Here is a 16024-nt window from a genome sequence, read left to right as displayed (position 1 = left end):
TTTATCCACAAAATGGTGCATCCACTTCCAGCATCCGTCGTTGATTGATGCTATAAAGGTCCGGAGTTTATATAAACAAAAGGAAGGTGCACTCAACACAAGAGTCATACAGAACCATAAATGTTGTCCATTCATATTTCAAGTTTATTCCAGATGGGTAAACAAAGACGGCAAACAGCCAACGCGTTTCGTCCCTTTTGCCAAGGAACTTCTTCAGGGCTAAAGATTAAAGTGACACGATTAATCTTGCAAGAGCAAAAGCAAAATAGCCATAGGTGAAAGATCCATTTGTCGCAGAATGTTCAAGACATGTGTATCCAAGTCAGATACAATTTCAGAGGTAACTTCCGTATTCAAGATGAATCATAGCAGCATAAAGGATAGTGTCATAGAGATTTCTAGATTACTGAGGTACAAGATTTCATGGTGATTATAATCCCAATTTGTAAAAGTACAAACGGCAGCATAATAACTGACAAGCAAAATTAATCGTATCACTTTGATCTTTAGCCCTGAAGAAGTTCCTTGGCAAAAGGGACGAAACGCGTTGGCTGTTTGCCGTCTTTGTTTACCCATCTGGAATAAACTTGAAATATTAATGGACAACATTTATGGTTCTGTATGACTCTTGTGTTGAGTGCACCTCCCTTTTGTTTATAAATACACATGTTATGTTATGTGTTCCATTCTGAACCAGTTCTGTAGTGTCACATGACTTTTGTCTAACTTTGCACATATGTTACTGTGAACACTGTGGCCAATGTTCTTAATTGTTGTCACTCTACACATAGGTATCCTGGGAGAGGGAGAAGAAGGTAGCCTTCGGTGTGCTGCCCATTGCCAGACCTACAGACACTGGAAGAAAGGGATGTCATTAAGAAGTTTCACTTGAATAGGCAAACCACACGTGATGGAGCCTGATCTCCTGCCTTGCAACACTAATCCCACATGTATCACACCAGTAGTAAAACTGATGGCAGTTGTGCATATTTTGCCACTGGTTCCTTCCAGGACACTGTGGCAATATCTTTTGGTATGTCATCTCCAACGTTCAGTGGTGTGCTACGAGCAGTCCTTTCTTCTTTGATGCGACACATTGACAGCTACACCAAGCTCCAAAGACGTGAGGATTTGGCAAATGTGAAGGCTGACTTTTATGGATTTGGTTGCATACCACATGTGATTGGATCCATTGTTGGTACCCAAAATGCCTTAGGGCCACCGTAAGCCAGGGAACATGTTTATTGTAATAGGAAGCACTTACATTCTGCTTACTGGATTTGTAAATTTCCAATGTCTGTGTCCGGTTCCCAGGATCAGCCCATCATTCCTTCATACTAAAATATTAGTAAGTTCAAGCTCTGAGAAATCCAGGTGAAAGGGGTTTGTAGAGGAAAGTTTTGATACATGGACATTTTGTTTGTATTGCTTTGATTTTTGTCATGGACTGTGGTCTCCAGAAGTTGACTATGTGAATTGTCTTATATGCATGGTTTGACAGCTAATGTCTGTGTTTTGGTCTGTATTTAGGTACCTTCACCATGGCATCTTCATTTAAACATTTCAGAGTCAATGGGTTGTTCAAGGGAATGACTATCACAGACTTTAAGTGTAAAAATCCTGTACCAAGTCGGCTTGCACAATGATAGCATGGAAGGTATGAGGAATCCATTGAACTTGTTCCTTGTCGTCTGGTGGTCCTAATGCAATATGTGTGCCATCATGTGCTCCAAAGAAATGTTGTTGTGGGGCCAATGCATGCTATTCTCCCTTCACATCGGCTAAATCCTCATTGTGTATAAAAGTGTATTTAGCTATTGATGTGTCTCCTCGTGCAGGCCAAAGTGCTTGTGGCACACCACAGAAAAGTGGCTGTGACAGCCCACAAGATACTGCAACAATGGATTGGCATCCTCCTGTGATTAGGAAATGTAGTACTGGCATGTGTTTGTCTATTGGTGTTATTAATGTGGGACTCCTTTTGCGAGCTATGCGATATGGCCCAGCTGATGACATTGACCAATTTTATTTTGCCTATTCAATAGAAAATTACCTGATGTTTTCCCCTATCCATGTTGTTGAGGTCTGCAACTGAACATGTGATAACTGGCACAGAATCTTTGAGTCATGAATGAGTTGCTACGTTTCTGACATCATGCCAGCCTATTGTTGGTACACTGGAATAAAGATGGTACAGAAGAATACACTTGCATGTATGTGTTGGTAAGGTATGGTTGTGATCTTGAACTAAACATTGTGTACATGCAACATATCCATGTTTACACAAGTTGATATTTTCGGCAATGTAAAGTTCAGATGGTGGTACATATGTACATTTCTAGTTGTGAGAAATAATACAGTTGGCATAGAGTTTCTGACTCGTGGATTTATTGAAGTAAAGACGGAGAAGATAAACATTGTGCAAAAACAAAGAGGGAAAAATAAAAGTGAAGAAGTCAGTCATGGTGAATCAAACCATGATTGTAGATGCCAAATTGTTTGAAGTCCAATATCCAAAATACTACTCCCATCATAAAGGTAAATGTGTCCAGAAATAGTCCACAGAGTGAATGTATTACAAACACTGGTGGAAATGAGTGTTGAGGTTTCTTTCTGGAGGTGCTCTAGGTCTTGTCATCAGCACCTCCTAGAAATTTGTGGATATCCCCGCTTGCCAGTGCAGGGGTGCCATAGCTGTGGTGACAGGGGTGTCTGCAGGTGTTTCTTCCTCTGGCAGGGCCTCCTTTCCTGTGTCTGCTGCAGATGTTGATAGTCCCAATGTTGGGCCGCAGGAAGAGGCAGATGGTGTGGGAAAAGACCTGCACAGGTATGTGTGAATGTCCTGCAGCACCCCAATTAGGCAGTCCATGTTGGAATTATGGGCCTGCATCTCATGGTGGATGTCCCTCTGCAGCTGCTTCATCTTCCAGATTTCACTGAGTACCTGGCCCATCATGCCAGGGGATTTCTGATAGGCTCCCAAGACTTAGTTGATGGTGACTTTGGTGTGAGTGGCCTCAGTGTCCTTACTCTGCCATCCTATAGTCACCATCTCACTACCCCTACCCCCACAAACGTGCACCCTTGGCTCAGGGTGCCCTCTCCCACTGGATCCTAGCTCCTCTCTAGTGGGGATAGTGATTGTCACAACAGGAGCCAGGACTGGGAGGCACACGAAGGTCGAAACTGTGTAAATACTTTGTGGGGTCTAAGGTTGGCTCATGTGTTGTTTCTGGGGTGTGAGGGTTTGTTGTGGGCCAAGTGAGGCTCACTGTTGCCATCTGCCCAGTCTGACCAGATGTGCCAACACTGCCATCCATGTCTAGATCTGCAGGAGTGTTGTCATCACTGATGGCTTGATCCTGGGGTGAAGTAGGTGTCTCTTTGGTGGCCAATCACTGGCCAGGTGTTCTGCCAGATTGACCTGTTGTGAAATAGAGAACATTTTTAATGGTGGAAGTGTGGTATCTACATCCAATGTTTTGTGACGCTGTAACCTATGAAAAATAAAATAGGTAACGATTACTATAATTATATATTTCAGTGGATTTGAACTTGTTAATAAGACATTTGGTGGCACTAAATACATATACTTGAATTAAGCAGCTGATTAGATGTCCTGAGATGTTTCATTTTGGATTAAGGAGTAAACATGACACCTCCCAAATGTTTAGGCTGACACAGTTGAACAGTAGCATGTGTATTTGACTATTCAATGGCCTAGTTGTGTACACAACAAGCAATCACACAATGTGGTTGTATATTTAGCCTTAGGCACCTTGTGGGCAGTGCAGAGTCAATTGGTCACCTGCCACTTACAATCAGCTGACTTATCTTCACACCTTACAAATATTTGGCCTACATACTTGTTATGGAGTCGAGCATGCCATCAATAGTTTCAGATGAGGAGACCAGGACAACATAGAGCTAAGTAGGCAGAAATGTCTTCGAGTTGAGCATTGTATGTATCTTACTCAGGTCATGGGAAATGTACATCAGTTGTAACATGTCCGACAAGTGTGACTGGGCACAATTACAATTTCATCTTTTTTTGAGTTACAGAAACAGGGCCTCACAGCAGTTGTAGTCATTTGAATCTCTACCTGCCAACAGTTGCAAAATGGTTAACTCCATGAGACATGAACATCAGTGGTAATATGTTAGACAAGTGAGGATGGGCGTAATCACAATTTCATCTTGTTTTGAGTTACAGAAACAGGGTCTCATAATGGTTTTAATCATTTCAATCTCTACTTGCCAACACTTGCAAAATAGTTAGTGGAAAATACCTGTTGCCAAAAAACAGACAAATCAACATCTCTGATACTTTGAGGATTGCATGTTAGGAAACTGGGTACATAACACAAATTGCAAAAGCTGAGTTGAGAAAAACAGGACATTGAAGTATTGTGACAGTTAGTGAGGTGCAACTTACAAGACTCCATTCCCTCAGGTATTCCTGTTAAGCCCTCAGATTGTAGGATGGCCAAATCCTTCTCCTCCCAGGGAACCAGTTGGATTGGTTCAATGAAAGGACCACTGCCAGTCATATGGGACTCTAAGTGTTGGAGGCCAGGGAATGCACCTTCCACTTCAGGTTGTTTCACCTCTTTCTAATTTTCTCCTGTGGGCAAGGTTGTACCTACAGCATTCACTCTGTTGGCTCTTCTGGACCACATTTCCCTTTTTTGCCGTGGGCAGTATGTTTGATTTGGGTTCCAAACAATTTACTCTTATGATTTCATCCATCATCACTGACAACTCAGCCTGTTAAAAATTAGTTTTTTTTGTGTGACACAACTAGAAATGAAATTAAGTGACAATGAAAAAATAAACAAATACACCAAGAAATTTAAGAAAATTGTGCAACAAAAAAGTGTGGATAAAGGGATGGGGAAAAGGGTTGCCTTATCTGACCAATATTGCTGCTCTGACTTGCTGTACTGCAATGGAGTAGAAAAGGATCATGGTCTGAAATGGGGTGTTTTGTATAGTGTGATTTGCAGGTGTATCCACTTGGCGAATGGACATTAGGTGTGTTGTATTCGTATCCATTCAATGACCACTGTTGTGTTGCTTTGCTGAGAGCGTACCATGGCAGACTACCACCATCGGGAAACTGCCGCAAGGGGTCCGCCAGTACATCTGTGTTTTCATAATCAGCTTGGTGGGAACTTGCAGCCCGACGGCGATGTACACTTCACCAACATTGCAGTCTGCTGTTGCACAGGTGAGAGACACTCAGTGGTTCAGGCTGCATCCATCGTAATAGGGTGGGTGGAAGACCACCAGAATTGTAATCGGGCCCTTAGTCTGTCGGGCTTACTGTTATTAAATTGTAGTGGTTAGCTCTTAAAATTAATACATAAATAATGCACAAGTAATGTAAAGAGATGGATTTTCAGTCAGTCCCTTCATCCATTGCCTGACTGAAGTATCATTAGCCTGCAGGACAGTGGATTTAGAAAGGGAGCCCCCTTAAGTCATTACCTTTATTGCAAGTGAATCGTGTTAATTCCTCTCACACTTACTGCACATTCTCAAAAAAGGAACCAGTTCCAGAAATTGGTTTTGGTACATTCCTCTAAGAGGGATAACCGTACTGAACTCTATGAATAACTCGAGTCACCCTATGGCATAGTGGGTGAAATTGCAAGAAAAACTCATATTTATTTCTTCATTCTCCGCATTAAGAAGTCTCTTGAAAGAGCAGAGAAAAAGACTAAAAGAGTCAAACATCTTACCTGAATGAACCGACATTCCAGAGGAACGCCGATGGATTTCCTGACACACAAGTAGACTCTGAAAAAAGACAATACATTTAATAATGTTGTTATGAAAAGAGTACGAACTTCTTGATCAATTCTTCAATTGAAAATTGTATAAAAACAAGAAGACATACATACATTAAGACATAGATGAGAAGCAATAGCCTTAGTAGTTTTGGGTATGATAACAATAATAAAGAAAAGAATAATAATACTAGAATGTGACCACTAGAGTAGGATTACATTTTTCTGTTTCTTCCTTACAGTTATTCAAATATATCAGAAGGGTACTGAGAGTAAGAAAAGGTAGAAGAGAACTAGAAATAACCTTTCTAGAGAAGAACCAAGACTATCAGGCTGCCTCTTTGTAGTAATCAAGACGAAGGTGAGTAGAGTTGAATTGAGGTTTATTAGAACAAAACTGCACAGCAGACAAGAGCCAGGACAACTGCCTCCCACACCAACCGCTTCTCCTCTCTTCTCAACTCCCCACAGTTCTATCCCTCGTAACTAGGCAACCCAACATTCCACACTATTAATACAGGCAAAGATAAACAGCTGTAAACAGGTGATAGATACAGGTGTAGAGTATAACATATCCTCCTTTCTCAATAATAACAAAATATACATTGTACTCAAGAACAGACATACCACAATCAACCCAGAAAACAAAAGGGAAAAAGAAAAGGGAAAAAAGGAAACCAAAAAAAACACAGAAAATTAATACAATTAGTACTACATTCCCATTTCTTCAAAAAAACGATAGTTCCATATAATTCTATCCATAGAGGAGATAACAGAAAATTTCTAAAATATTACACTTAAAGCGATATATAGAGTCTCTGAAAGAAAGAACAAAACATTACACAGCAGTACGGTATCTCATGGGAAACACCCTAGGTCTTGAACTTCTCCTCAGAGCAAAAGAAGAAGAAACAGCACTCTTGCCATTACCTAAACCAGCAGGAGTAATACTCCCACCGCTGCTGTAAGAATGTGTACCAGTAGAAGAAACATCATGAGTAATTCTAACTTTAACAATTTTGCTGGCATTCCACCATTTACCTCCTTCCACTTGCACAGAGTTCCTACCCAACCTAGTGACAGATATAGGAGAACCGAATTTGCTTTCCCCCTTTCTTACGTGCACTGGCGATCTAACACGAACAAGATCACCAACCTTTAGAGGCACACTTTTCACACCTCTCTTGCTGTCGAACCAAGATTTTTGTTTGGACTGAGAGTTGGAAACGTTCTCTTTGACTAACAACATGAGACTGTCAATATCCGGCACAGTTTTAATCCACTTGTTCATCCAAGCTGGCTTAAAACTAGTATTAGGCTTCCTTCCTCTCAGTAGGTCGAAAGGAGACACTTTAGTCGTTGAATGCGGAGTGGTCCTGTAGAACCACAACATACTATTAAGGGAATTCAATATATCACAGTTACTTGACTTAGCCCATTTGATGCAATCACCCAAAACCCTGTTCAGTCTCTCAACCAAACCATTCGACTGGGGATGATAAAGTGAGCTCCTAGTGTGTTGAATGTTGCACGATTTTAGAAAAGAATCAAATTCACTGCTAGTGAATTGTGAACCATTATCTGTAACCATACAACCAGGAAAACCCTCCCTCAAAAACAAATCCTTCAAAAATAGAATAATGTTCTTGGTGGAAGCTTCTTTAACCAGTTTTATCTCAGGCCATTTCGAAGCATAATCAACAAGGACCAGGATAAAACGACATCCACCAGGAAGGATTTCTAGAGGTCCCATAACGTCTAAGCCAACCTTGGACCAAGGTTCTGATGGACATTCAATAGGCAAAAGAGGAGGAGTAAAAGTTTTTAAACCTTTGTCAGCAGACCTACAAATGTGACAGTGACTGACCACACTATCAATATCGCTATCCATAGCGGGCCACCAAAAAAATTCACGAACACGTCTTTTCGTGAGAGTGGAACCCAAATGTCCCTCATGAGCCTTAAGAACAATGTCATTCCTAAGACTTTGAGGAGCTATAAGCTTCTGCCCCCTTAACAAAATACCACCTTCAAGAGAAATCTCTGTTTCAATTTTCCAAAAGGGCTGTAAAGAATAAGGAAGAGACCGTTCCTTAGGCCAACCTGATTTAACAAAACCACACACACGTTGGAGGATATCGTCATCTGAAAGAGCTCTAATCCAACTTTCAGCAGATTGAACCCCATGTTCAACTAAATCAAGTGAGGCTACTAAGCAATCGTCGGAATCTTCTTCACCAATTTCAATAGAAGACTTCTCATGTTCCACATCTTTAACAGGGAAACGAGAGAAAAAATCTGCTCTGAGATTCCTACCTCCAGCGATATGTACCACATCAAAATGGTACTGCATAAGACGTGAAACCATACGGAGGATCCTCGGGGAACAACATTTATTACTTCCACCCCCGAGAATAGAAATAAGCGGTTTATGGTCAGTTCTCAATAGGAACCGCTTACCCCAAATATATGTTCGAAATTTTTCGATTGCCCACAAACAAGCTAACAGTTCTTTCTCTATAACTGAATACTGGAGCTCGCCATCTCTCAAAACCCTTGAAGCAAAGGCGATAGTGTTCTCCCCTTTTGAACTATTCTGTGTGAGCACAGCGCCTAGACCAACTTGACTGGCGTCGACCGTGATACAAGAGGATAACACCGGGTCAAAAGGCTTCAAAGCATTACTCTTAACGAGGGATTCCTTTACAAACTGTAAAGCCGTTTCACATTGAGGCGACCATTCGAAAGAACAACCTTTTGAAAGTAAGGAACTGATGGGCCTAACAATGGTCGCATAATCTGGTATAAACTTTGAGTAAAATTCCAACAAACCAAGAAGCGACTTTACACCACTTTTATCACACGGCGTTGGAGCGTTACTTATAGCATCAAGCAATCCTTGTCTTGGTTTGATCCCCTCACCTGAAATGAGATGACCTAGATATTCAATTTCCTCAGTAAGGAACATGCACTTCTCTGGCTTGACAACAACACCATGATTTTGGAAAGTCAACAATACCTTTTCAAGAATAGAGTTGTGAGTTATACTGTCTTTAGAATGTATCAGGACGTCGTCCTGAAAAACAAGTACACCGGATATCCCTCCTAACATGTTCTGCATGACCCGCTGAAAGACTGAAGCCGCAGAGGCCAGACCAAAGGGCATTCGTTTGTACTGAAAAGTACCTAGTGGAGATACAAACGCAGTAAGTGGACGAGATTCAGGTTCCAATTCAACCTGGTGGTAAGCACTTGCTAGATCTAGTTTCGAGAAAAACTTGGACCCTCTAACACTAGCAAACAGATCAGAGATCTTAGGTAATGGGTGAGAATCAACCCATATTTCTTTGTTAAGGGATCTCAAGTCAATGCACACACGCAGTTTCCCACATCTCTTGCGTGCAACGACCAAAGGCGAAAGCCAAAGAGACGATTCAGTGGGCTCGATGATTCCATGATCGCACAATGACTTAAGTTCCCTCTCAAGATCTTCTCTCACACTGAAGGGCACACCTCTTAACTTATGTTTGATAGGTAGTGCACCATCTTTTACTAAAATCTTGTGCCTGAACCCTTTAATAGTACCTAATCCCCCACTAAAAACCGAGGGAAAACGTTTACTCCATTGACACAATTGTGTATCATCAGACACCAGGAGCACTTGCTCAGAAGCACCAGGCCTGAGCATCATCTTAAAAAGACCCTGATGGTACCACCCTAAAATATTGAGACCTTTTACTGCCACATACACCTTTCCGGTAATTGACCTATCTTTGAATACCAAGTCATCCTCAAAAAACCCCAAGAGATCTATTTTCCGTCCCTCATAAGAGACAGGTGAACGGTCTGGAGGTTGTAGAGGTCTTTCTCCCCAAGTTTGAAGAAAAAGATCTTGCGTGATCATGGTAATTTTTGCACCAGAATCGACTAAGAGATTGAGTGTTTTTCCCCCCACAATGATTTCAGCAATAGGATCTACACATACCATTGATTCATCAATGGTGCCTACAAATTCATTAATGACGGATACCACAGATACAACTTCAGGATCTGAGTCTTGATCTGACTCCATAACACAAGCAACTGACCTTCTGCTAAATTTACGCTTCATGCATACTTTTGCGAAGTGTCCAATCTTCTTGCAATAGTTGCAAGTTACATTAGCTCCGGGACACTTAGCACCCTTAATGTGGGGTGGATTACCACAACGATAGCACATATATTTTTGATTTTGAAAATCAACATTACTTTTACCAGAATTTTGAAGTTTTTGAGCACTGCTCTTGGGCTTATTATCAATAGTTTTGACTTTACTATTAGAAGAAACAACATTAACAGCATCAGTGGGTTTATCTTCTAGCTCCTTCAAAGATGTTTGCGAAGTTTCAATGCTCTTCGCAATCTTCACTGTCTCATCCAGAGAAGGATTAGCTAACGAGAGTAGCTTTTGACGAATTTGCTTGTCTCTACAGTGGCAGACAAATTGATCACGTATGAGTTGATCAGTGAATGCTTCAAACTGGCAAACGGAAGCAAGTCTGCGTAAAGCAGAGATATAAGAGTCAACGTCTTCACCTTCATTTTGGTACCTTTTCAGAAACTTATGACGTAGAACCATTAAACTGGGTTGTTTGTCGAATCTTGTCTTTAACTTTGTTAATGCATCTTGATAAACATCGACTGGTTCATCAGGCACATAAACAATTTCTGGCAAGTGTTTGAAGATGGAGCGCCCCTCAAAACCAAGTGAATGAAGCAATAGCCATTTTTTCCGATCATTGCTAAATCTTGAAGCACCTATTGCTCCTAAATACGTTTCAAACGCATCAAACCAAATTTCCCATCTTACTGGTGGTTCCCCTGGAGATTCAAGGAAAGAGGGAGGAGGAGCAACAGATTGCATGGTGAAAACAGTGAATAAAAAAAAATAAATAAAATAAAATAACTTTGAGCTAAATGCTGATCTGAAATGTAAACGAAGGTGAAATCACCAATGCTTAAAGAGGAGAAAACTAGGAACTAGATTCAGCGCGTGTAGGTATATATAAAAAAAAAAAATAAAAAAATAACCCTGAGCACTATCGCACGTAAATGAATACTTGTTTACTAGATTGTGAATTGTAAGAAAGGTGTGCGAATCACCGTAGATCGGTTAACCCACAACGAAATGTCTTAGTGTTGTAGAAAGGTGTGTGAATCACCGTAGATCGGTTCACCCACAACAAAATGTCTTGGGATTGTAGAAAGGTGTGTGAATCACCGTAGATGGGTTCACCCACAACAAAATGTCTCACGATTGTAAACGTAGACACAAAGATCAGCTGAGCGTTGAGTTGAAGAGATGTTGCCTGGTAGAACTGTGACTCTATTGAACAAAACGTGGTTGGCAAAACCCTCGGGGATGGCAACTGTCTGTAAAAACAAAATGGCGGCACGTTTAGCACGTCGTACCGGGTGGCTCTCGGCACGCAGAAACAGCTCGAAGAACAAACAGCAGCAGAGAGGAATGCACGGACTGATGCGGAGGACGCGATGCGTTGTCAGGCAACCACAAGAGTAACTCAGCGGTGAGGAATCCACGGACTGAAAGGATTCTTTGGAAGGACGTGATGCGTTGTCAGGCAACCACAAGAGTAACTCTGCGCATGCACCTGCGCGTGATGTTGATACGTTTAAATATGAAAACTCCTTAAAACAATAATAAATGACTTATATCTGCACCGATGGGACTGCTGGCGCTTCTGCGAGACATAAGGGCATGTACAAACGAGAAAAAAAACAGAGTTCTTGCGATGAGACGTGAAACACCCTTTTCGTCCAAACGGAACAGATATAACTTTTTTTCCGAGAAAGACGCGTACAGCAGCTGATTTCCGTTTAGATTAAAACGAAAAACTTGAACAGTCTTACCGCCAGGCAGGTTGAAAACGAGGGTAAATGGCCTTCAAAGCTTGCGTTGCACGCAGGGTAGAGCGTGTTGCTGTGCAGTAGAAACGATCGTCGCCAATAAATTGTAGTAATCAAGACGAAGGTGAGTAGAGTTGAATTGAGGTTTATTAGAACAAAACTGCACAGCAGACAAGAGCCAGGACAACTGCCTCCCACACCAACCGCTTCTCCTCTCTCCTCAATTCCCCACAGTTCTATCCCTCGTAACTAGGCAACCCAACATTCCACACTATTAATACAGGCAAAGATAAACAGCTGTAAACAGGTGATAGATACAGGTGTAGAGTATAACACTCTTCTTATCTCCCCATACCCTTTCCCCCCTAGCAACTAGCTCAAGTATAGAATTAAGTGGCCGGAATTCCTGGAGGGGCATTGGGAACTGGCATCTTTCTGCTCCTGAACAAGTCTGTCCAAGTAAGTTCTTGACACCTTCTCATTGGGAACCGAGAGGCACACTCTTTTTCTTAACACACTCCACTTCTGGGGTTAGTGGCTGTGCTCTGAATTCTGTGCATGCATTGTTTCTTAAAATGACTCTGAGAAGCTACAGTTGTTACTTGCACCTCTCAGTATGCTAGAAAGCAACTTGTTTCGCCAGAGACAGTCTATGTCACTTGCATAAGGCTGTGTCTCTAAGGGATAATAATTCCTAGGCTTGTCATCCTTGGTGTGGTCATCCCCAAAGTTTGTTCGCCTTCTCCCCCCCCACCCCCGTTTTCTAAAATTAGTTTTTGTTGGCATTAGGACTCTGTGCACTATACCCCTGCTAACTAGTGCTAACATTCTTATGCTCTCTCCTTAAAACATGTTAAATTAGGTCTACACCTGATTGGAAAATTTGATTGACTTATAAGTCCCTATTATATATATACATGTATCCAGGTCTGTATATTTAATGGAACTAGTGGTCATACAGCACTCATTGTGCCACCCACTAAAGAAGCATATCAAGACATGCCTCAGGCCTGCCATTGCAGCCTGTTGGGAAGTTTTAAACTGCCATTTTGACCTGCATAATAAAGCTTTTGCCAGTCCTCAAATTCCCTTTTTAACACATATAAGTCACCCATACGTTAGCCCCTATAGAGCCATTAGGTCAGGGTGCAGTGTCTTTAAAAAGTAGGACATGTGTCTTTAAATGTAACATGTCCTGGTAGTGAAAAACTCCTAAGTTATATTTTTGCTACTGTAAGACCTATCTGTCCCATTGTATAGTATTGGGTTACCTTATTACATTTAGTAAGTGCTATCTGTGTATGGGGAACATATAGGAATGCTGAGTTTGGACTCAAATGACTTATAATTTAAAAGCATCTTTGATGGTAAAGTCAGATGTAAATCCATAATTCTGAACATGCAACTTTTAGAAGGTTATAATAATCGCAATGGTACTCTGGGACAAACTCAATTTGAGCTACCCTGTTTTAAGCCAATCCATTCGATTTTGTGTAATGCATACTGTAGGCATGCCTTTTTTAGTTCGATTTGTAATCTGTATATATGTTTCAAAACATCACATAGGTGAAGGACATACATATATTGTTAGAAATTGGGTTACTGGTGACTGAGATGTGGGCCCCGGTCAAGCAGCCACCTCAATCTTAGTTAGGGTAAGGCGCAAGCAAACCCCAACTTAACCTGTGCTCACCCCTTGATAACTTGGTACAAAGCAGTCGGGCTTAACTTAGGCAGTGTGTAAAGTATTAGTGCAACATTTCATACAGTAAAACAATGAAAACACCTCACAAAAAGATCCCACACGAGGTTAGAAAAAAAGATCTGAATGTCATAAATAAAACAAGACCAACGTAGCAAAAATCCAACCATTAAAACTGGAGTTATGATTTTTAATAGAAATAAACTGTAAAATAGCTACTAAATGCAGAAAGCACTAACCGTGGCTATCTGGTTGCACTGGACCTGGGTCAAAGTCAAGAGTTCAGGCCGACTGTGACGAAACGCAGGTCGGATACAGTCCCAGATTAGTCCTGCTCAAGATTTCCCTTCCCAAGTTGTACCTTGAGTCCTGTTCACATTGGAATGGGTCACGGGGAGCAAAGAGAATGTCACTGGCAGTTGTCTGCGTGGTGCAAAGAGCAGGCCCGGCATCGCAGGCAGGTGGACTGGAGCTTCACAGTGGTGCTCCCCCTTGTGCTGTTGATGCTGATGTGCAAAGAGACAGCCTGGCAGAAGCTCACGCTGTATTTCAGTGCAAGCAGTGCTGTCTTGGGGCAAACTAGCCCGTTCACGGTCTTAAAGAGCCCAAAAGTTTCATTTTAATAGCCAATGAGCCACACCAAAGGTCCAGGACATGAGAGGTAGCACTTGGTGGTCAGGAACATACGGCAACTGGTTCCTGGAGCAAGTTGGGAAGCCTTTTGTCAGAGGGAGCTCTCTTGCTTTTAGGGCTGCCTCAGCCTGGAATTTGCTTCCCTTGGACCTTCGCAGCACTCAGGACCCCAAGCTCTTCAGGAAGAGACTAAAAACACGTCTTTTCATGTAGTAGTCCGTTCCAACTTTCCCCACCTGGTTCACACCGGGACACTCTTTGAGTAGATGTGCACGCTACAAATTTCATAAACATAAACTTTTTTTGTCCTGAGGATCAGATCAGGAGGCCAGCAAACTAGCCTGTTCAGTCACTCTGGGATCCTGGGTGCAAGATGAAGTTGAAGATCCTGTTCTTCTTTCCCAGGCAAGACGGCAGCAGGAAGATGGTCAGCAAAACAGGACAGCAGTTACTTTAGAGCAGCAGGCCAGCAGAGTTGCATGCCTTATAGCAGCACAGCAGTCCTTCTTCCTTTCCTGGCAGAGTATCCACAGGTCCATAAGTGTGCTGAAGAGTTGGTATCTGAGGTCCTTCTTTTTTACACAGTTGTGCTTCTGGAAGTATGACTTAGAAGTGGACAGATGCCATGCCTTTCCTGCCTTGTCTCAAGGCGGACTACAAGGGGTATGCAGCTTTTGAAGTAGAGACAGAACACAGCCTATTCAGGTGTGAGAGGGGTTGTGTCCTGCTGCCCCCTCTGATCCCGCCAGTGATATCCCATCCAGTTACATGTAAGCTCCCATTGTGTGTGGCTGTCTAGGAGAAATGCACAAATCCCAACTATCACACACTCCCAGTCATGTGACTCAGAAACAGGCTGAAGGCACCAAATAGCTATGGTAAGAAAATGCCACATTTCTAAAAGTTATAGCAGTAAGTGGTTTGGCCCTAGGCAGCTATAATTAAACAGGAAAAAGAGTTGTCCTAGCCGTAACATTTATGTGCTGTTAAAACAATTTAACAGACTAAAGACCATACATTTAATTCATATGGACTTTAAGCATTTATTTGCTAAGTAATTCATTTGTTTTAGAAACTTTGTTCCACATTATTTTATTGGTCAGACAAGTATGGATACGTATCAAATAGTGAATGTTATAACAAAACATGTGGCAACACGTAATAAAGAATTAATAAAGAACAATAAAGAATAACAATTGTGTACGATTGGGCATCTGACCCATGAAATAATGTGGAACAAAGTTTCTAAAACAAATTAATAACTTAGCAAATAAATTAGGGAGATGGACCTTCTGAACAGTTAGGGATTTTCCTCCCTAATCTTCATTAACCTGGGGGATCTGTGGTCTACCTGAACCAGGAAGTGAGCACCAGACAGGTATAGTCGCAGCTTCTTCATTGCCCAGACCACAGCAAAGGCTTCCCTCTCTATTGAACTGCACCTCTGTTACCGGGCAAATTACTGCCTATTGATGAAGATTACAGGCTGATCCAGGTCCTCTTAATTTAGCTGTGAAAGCACAGCTCCTATGCCATGTTCTGAGGCATCTGTCTGCATATTAAGCTTTTGAGAGAAGTCAGGGGTCTTGAGTATTATGCACAATGCCTCCTTCACGGTTTCAAAATAATTCTGGCATGCCTCTGTCCAGAGCACCTGACATGGCTGCTTCTTGGGAGTCAGCTCTGTCAGGGGGGCAATAGTCATACCATACCCATTTTCAAATCTCCTTTAGAGCCGGTGAGGACTAGGAAGACTCTCAGCTCTATCTGGGCATTGGGGAGTTCCCAAGCCAGAATGGTTTCCATCTTGACCTGGAGGGGCTGCACTTTGCCTCCTCCCACTTGGTGACCCAAGTAGACCACTGAATCCTGTGCTATTTGATACTTACTGGCTTGATAGTCAGGCCTGCCCTCTGCAGAGGCCGAAGCACTTCTCTGAGGTAGCACAGGTGGTCCTCCCAGTTAGAATTGAAGAGCGAAGCATCATCCA

This window comes from Triturus cristatus, chromosome 6 (assembly GCF_964204655.1).
Source record: "Triturus cristatus chromosome 6, aTriCri1.1, whole genome shotgun sequence".
Lineage (NCBI taxonomy): Eukaryota > Metazoa > Chordata > Amphibia > Caudata > Salamandridae > Triturus > Triturus cristatus.
This window is presented reverse-complemented; position numbering follows the sequence as displayed.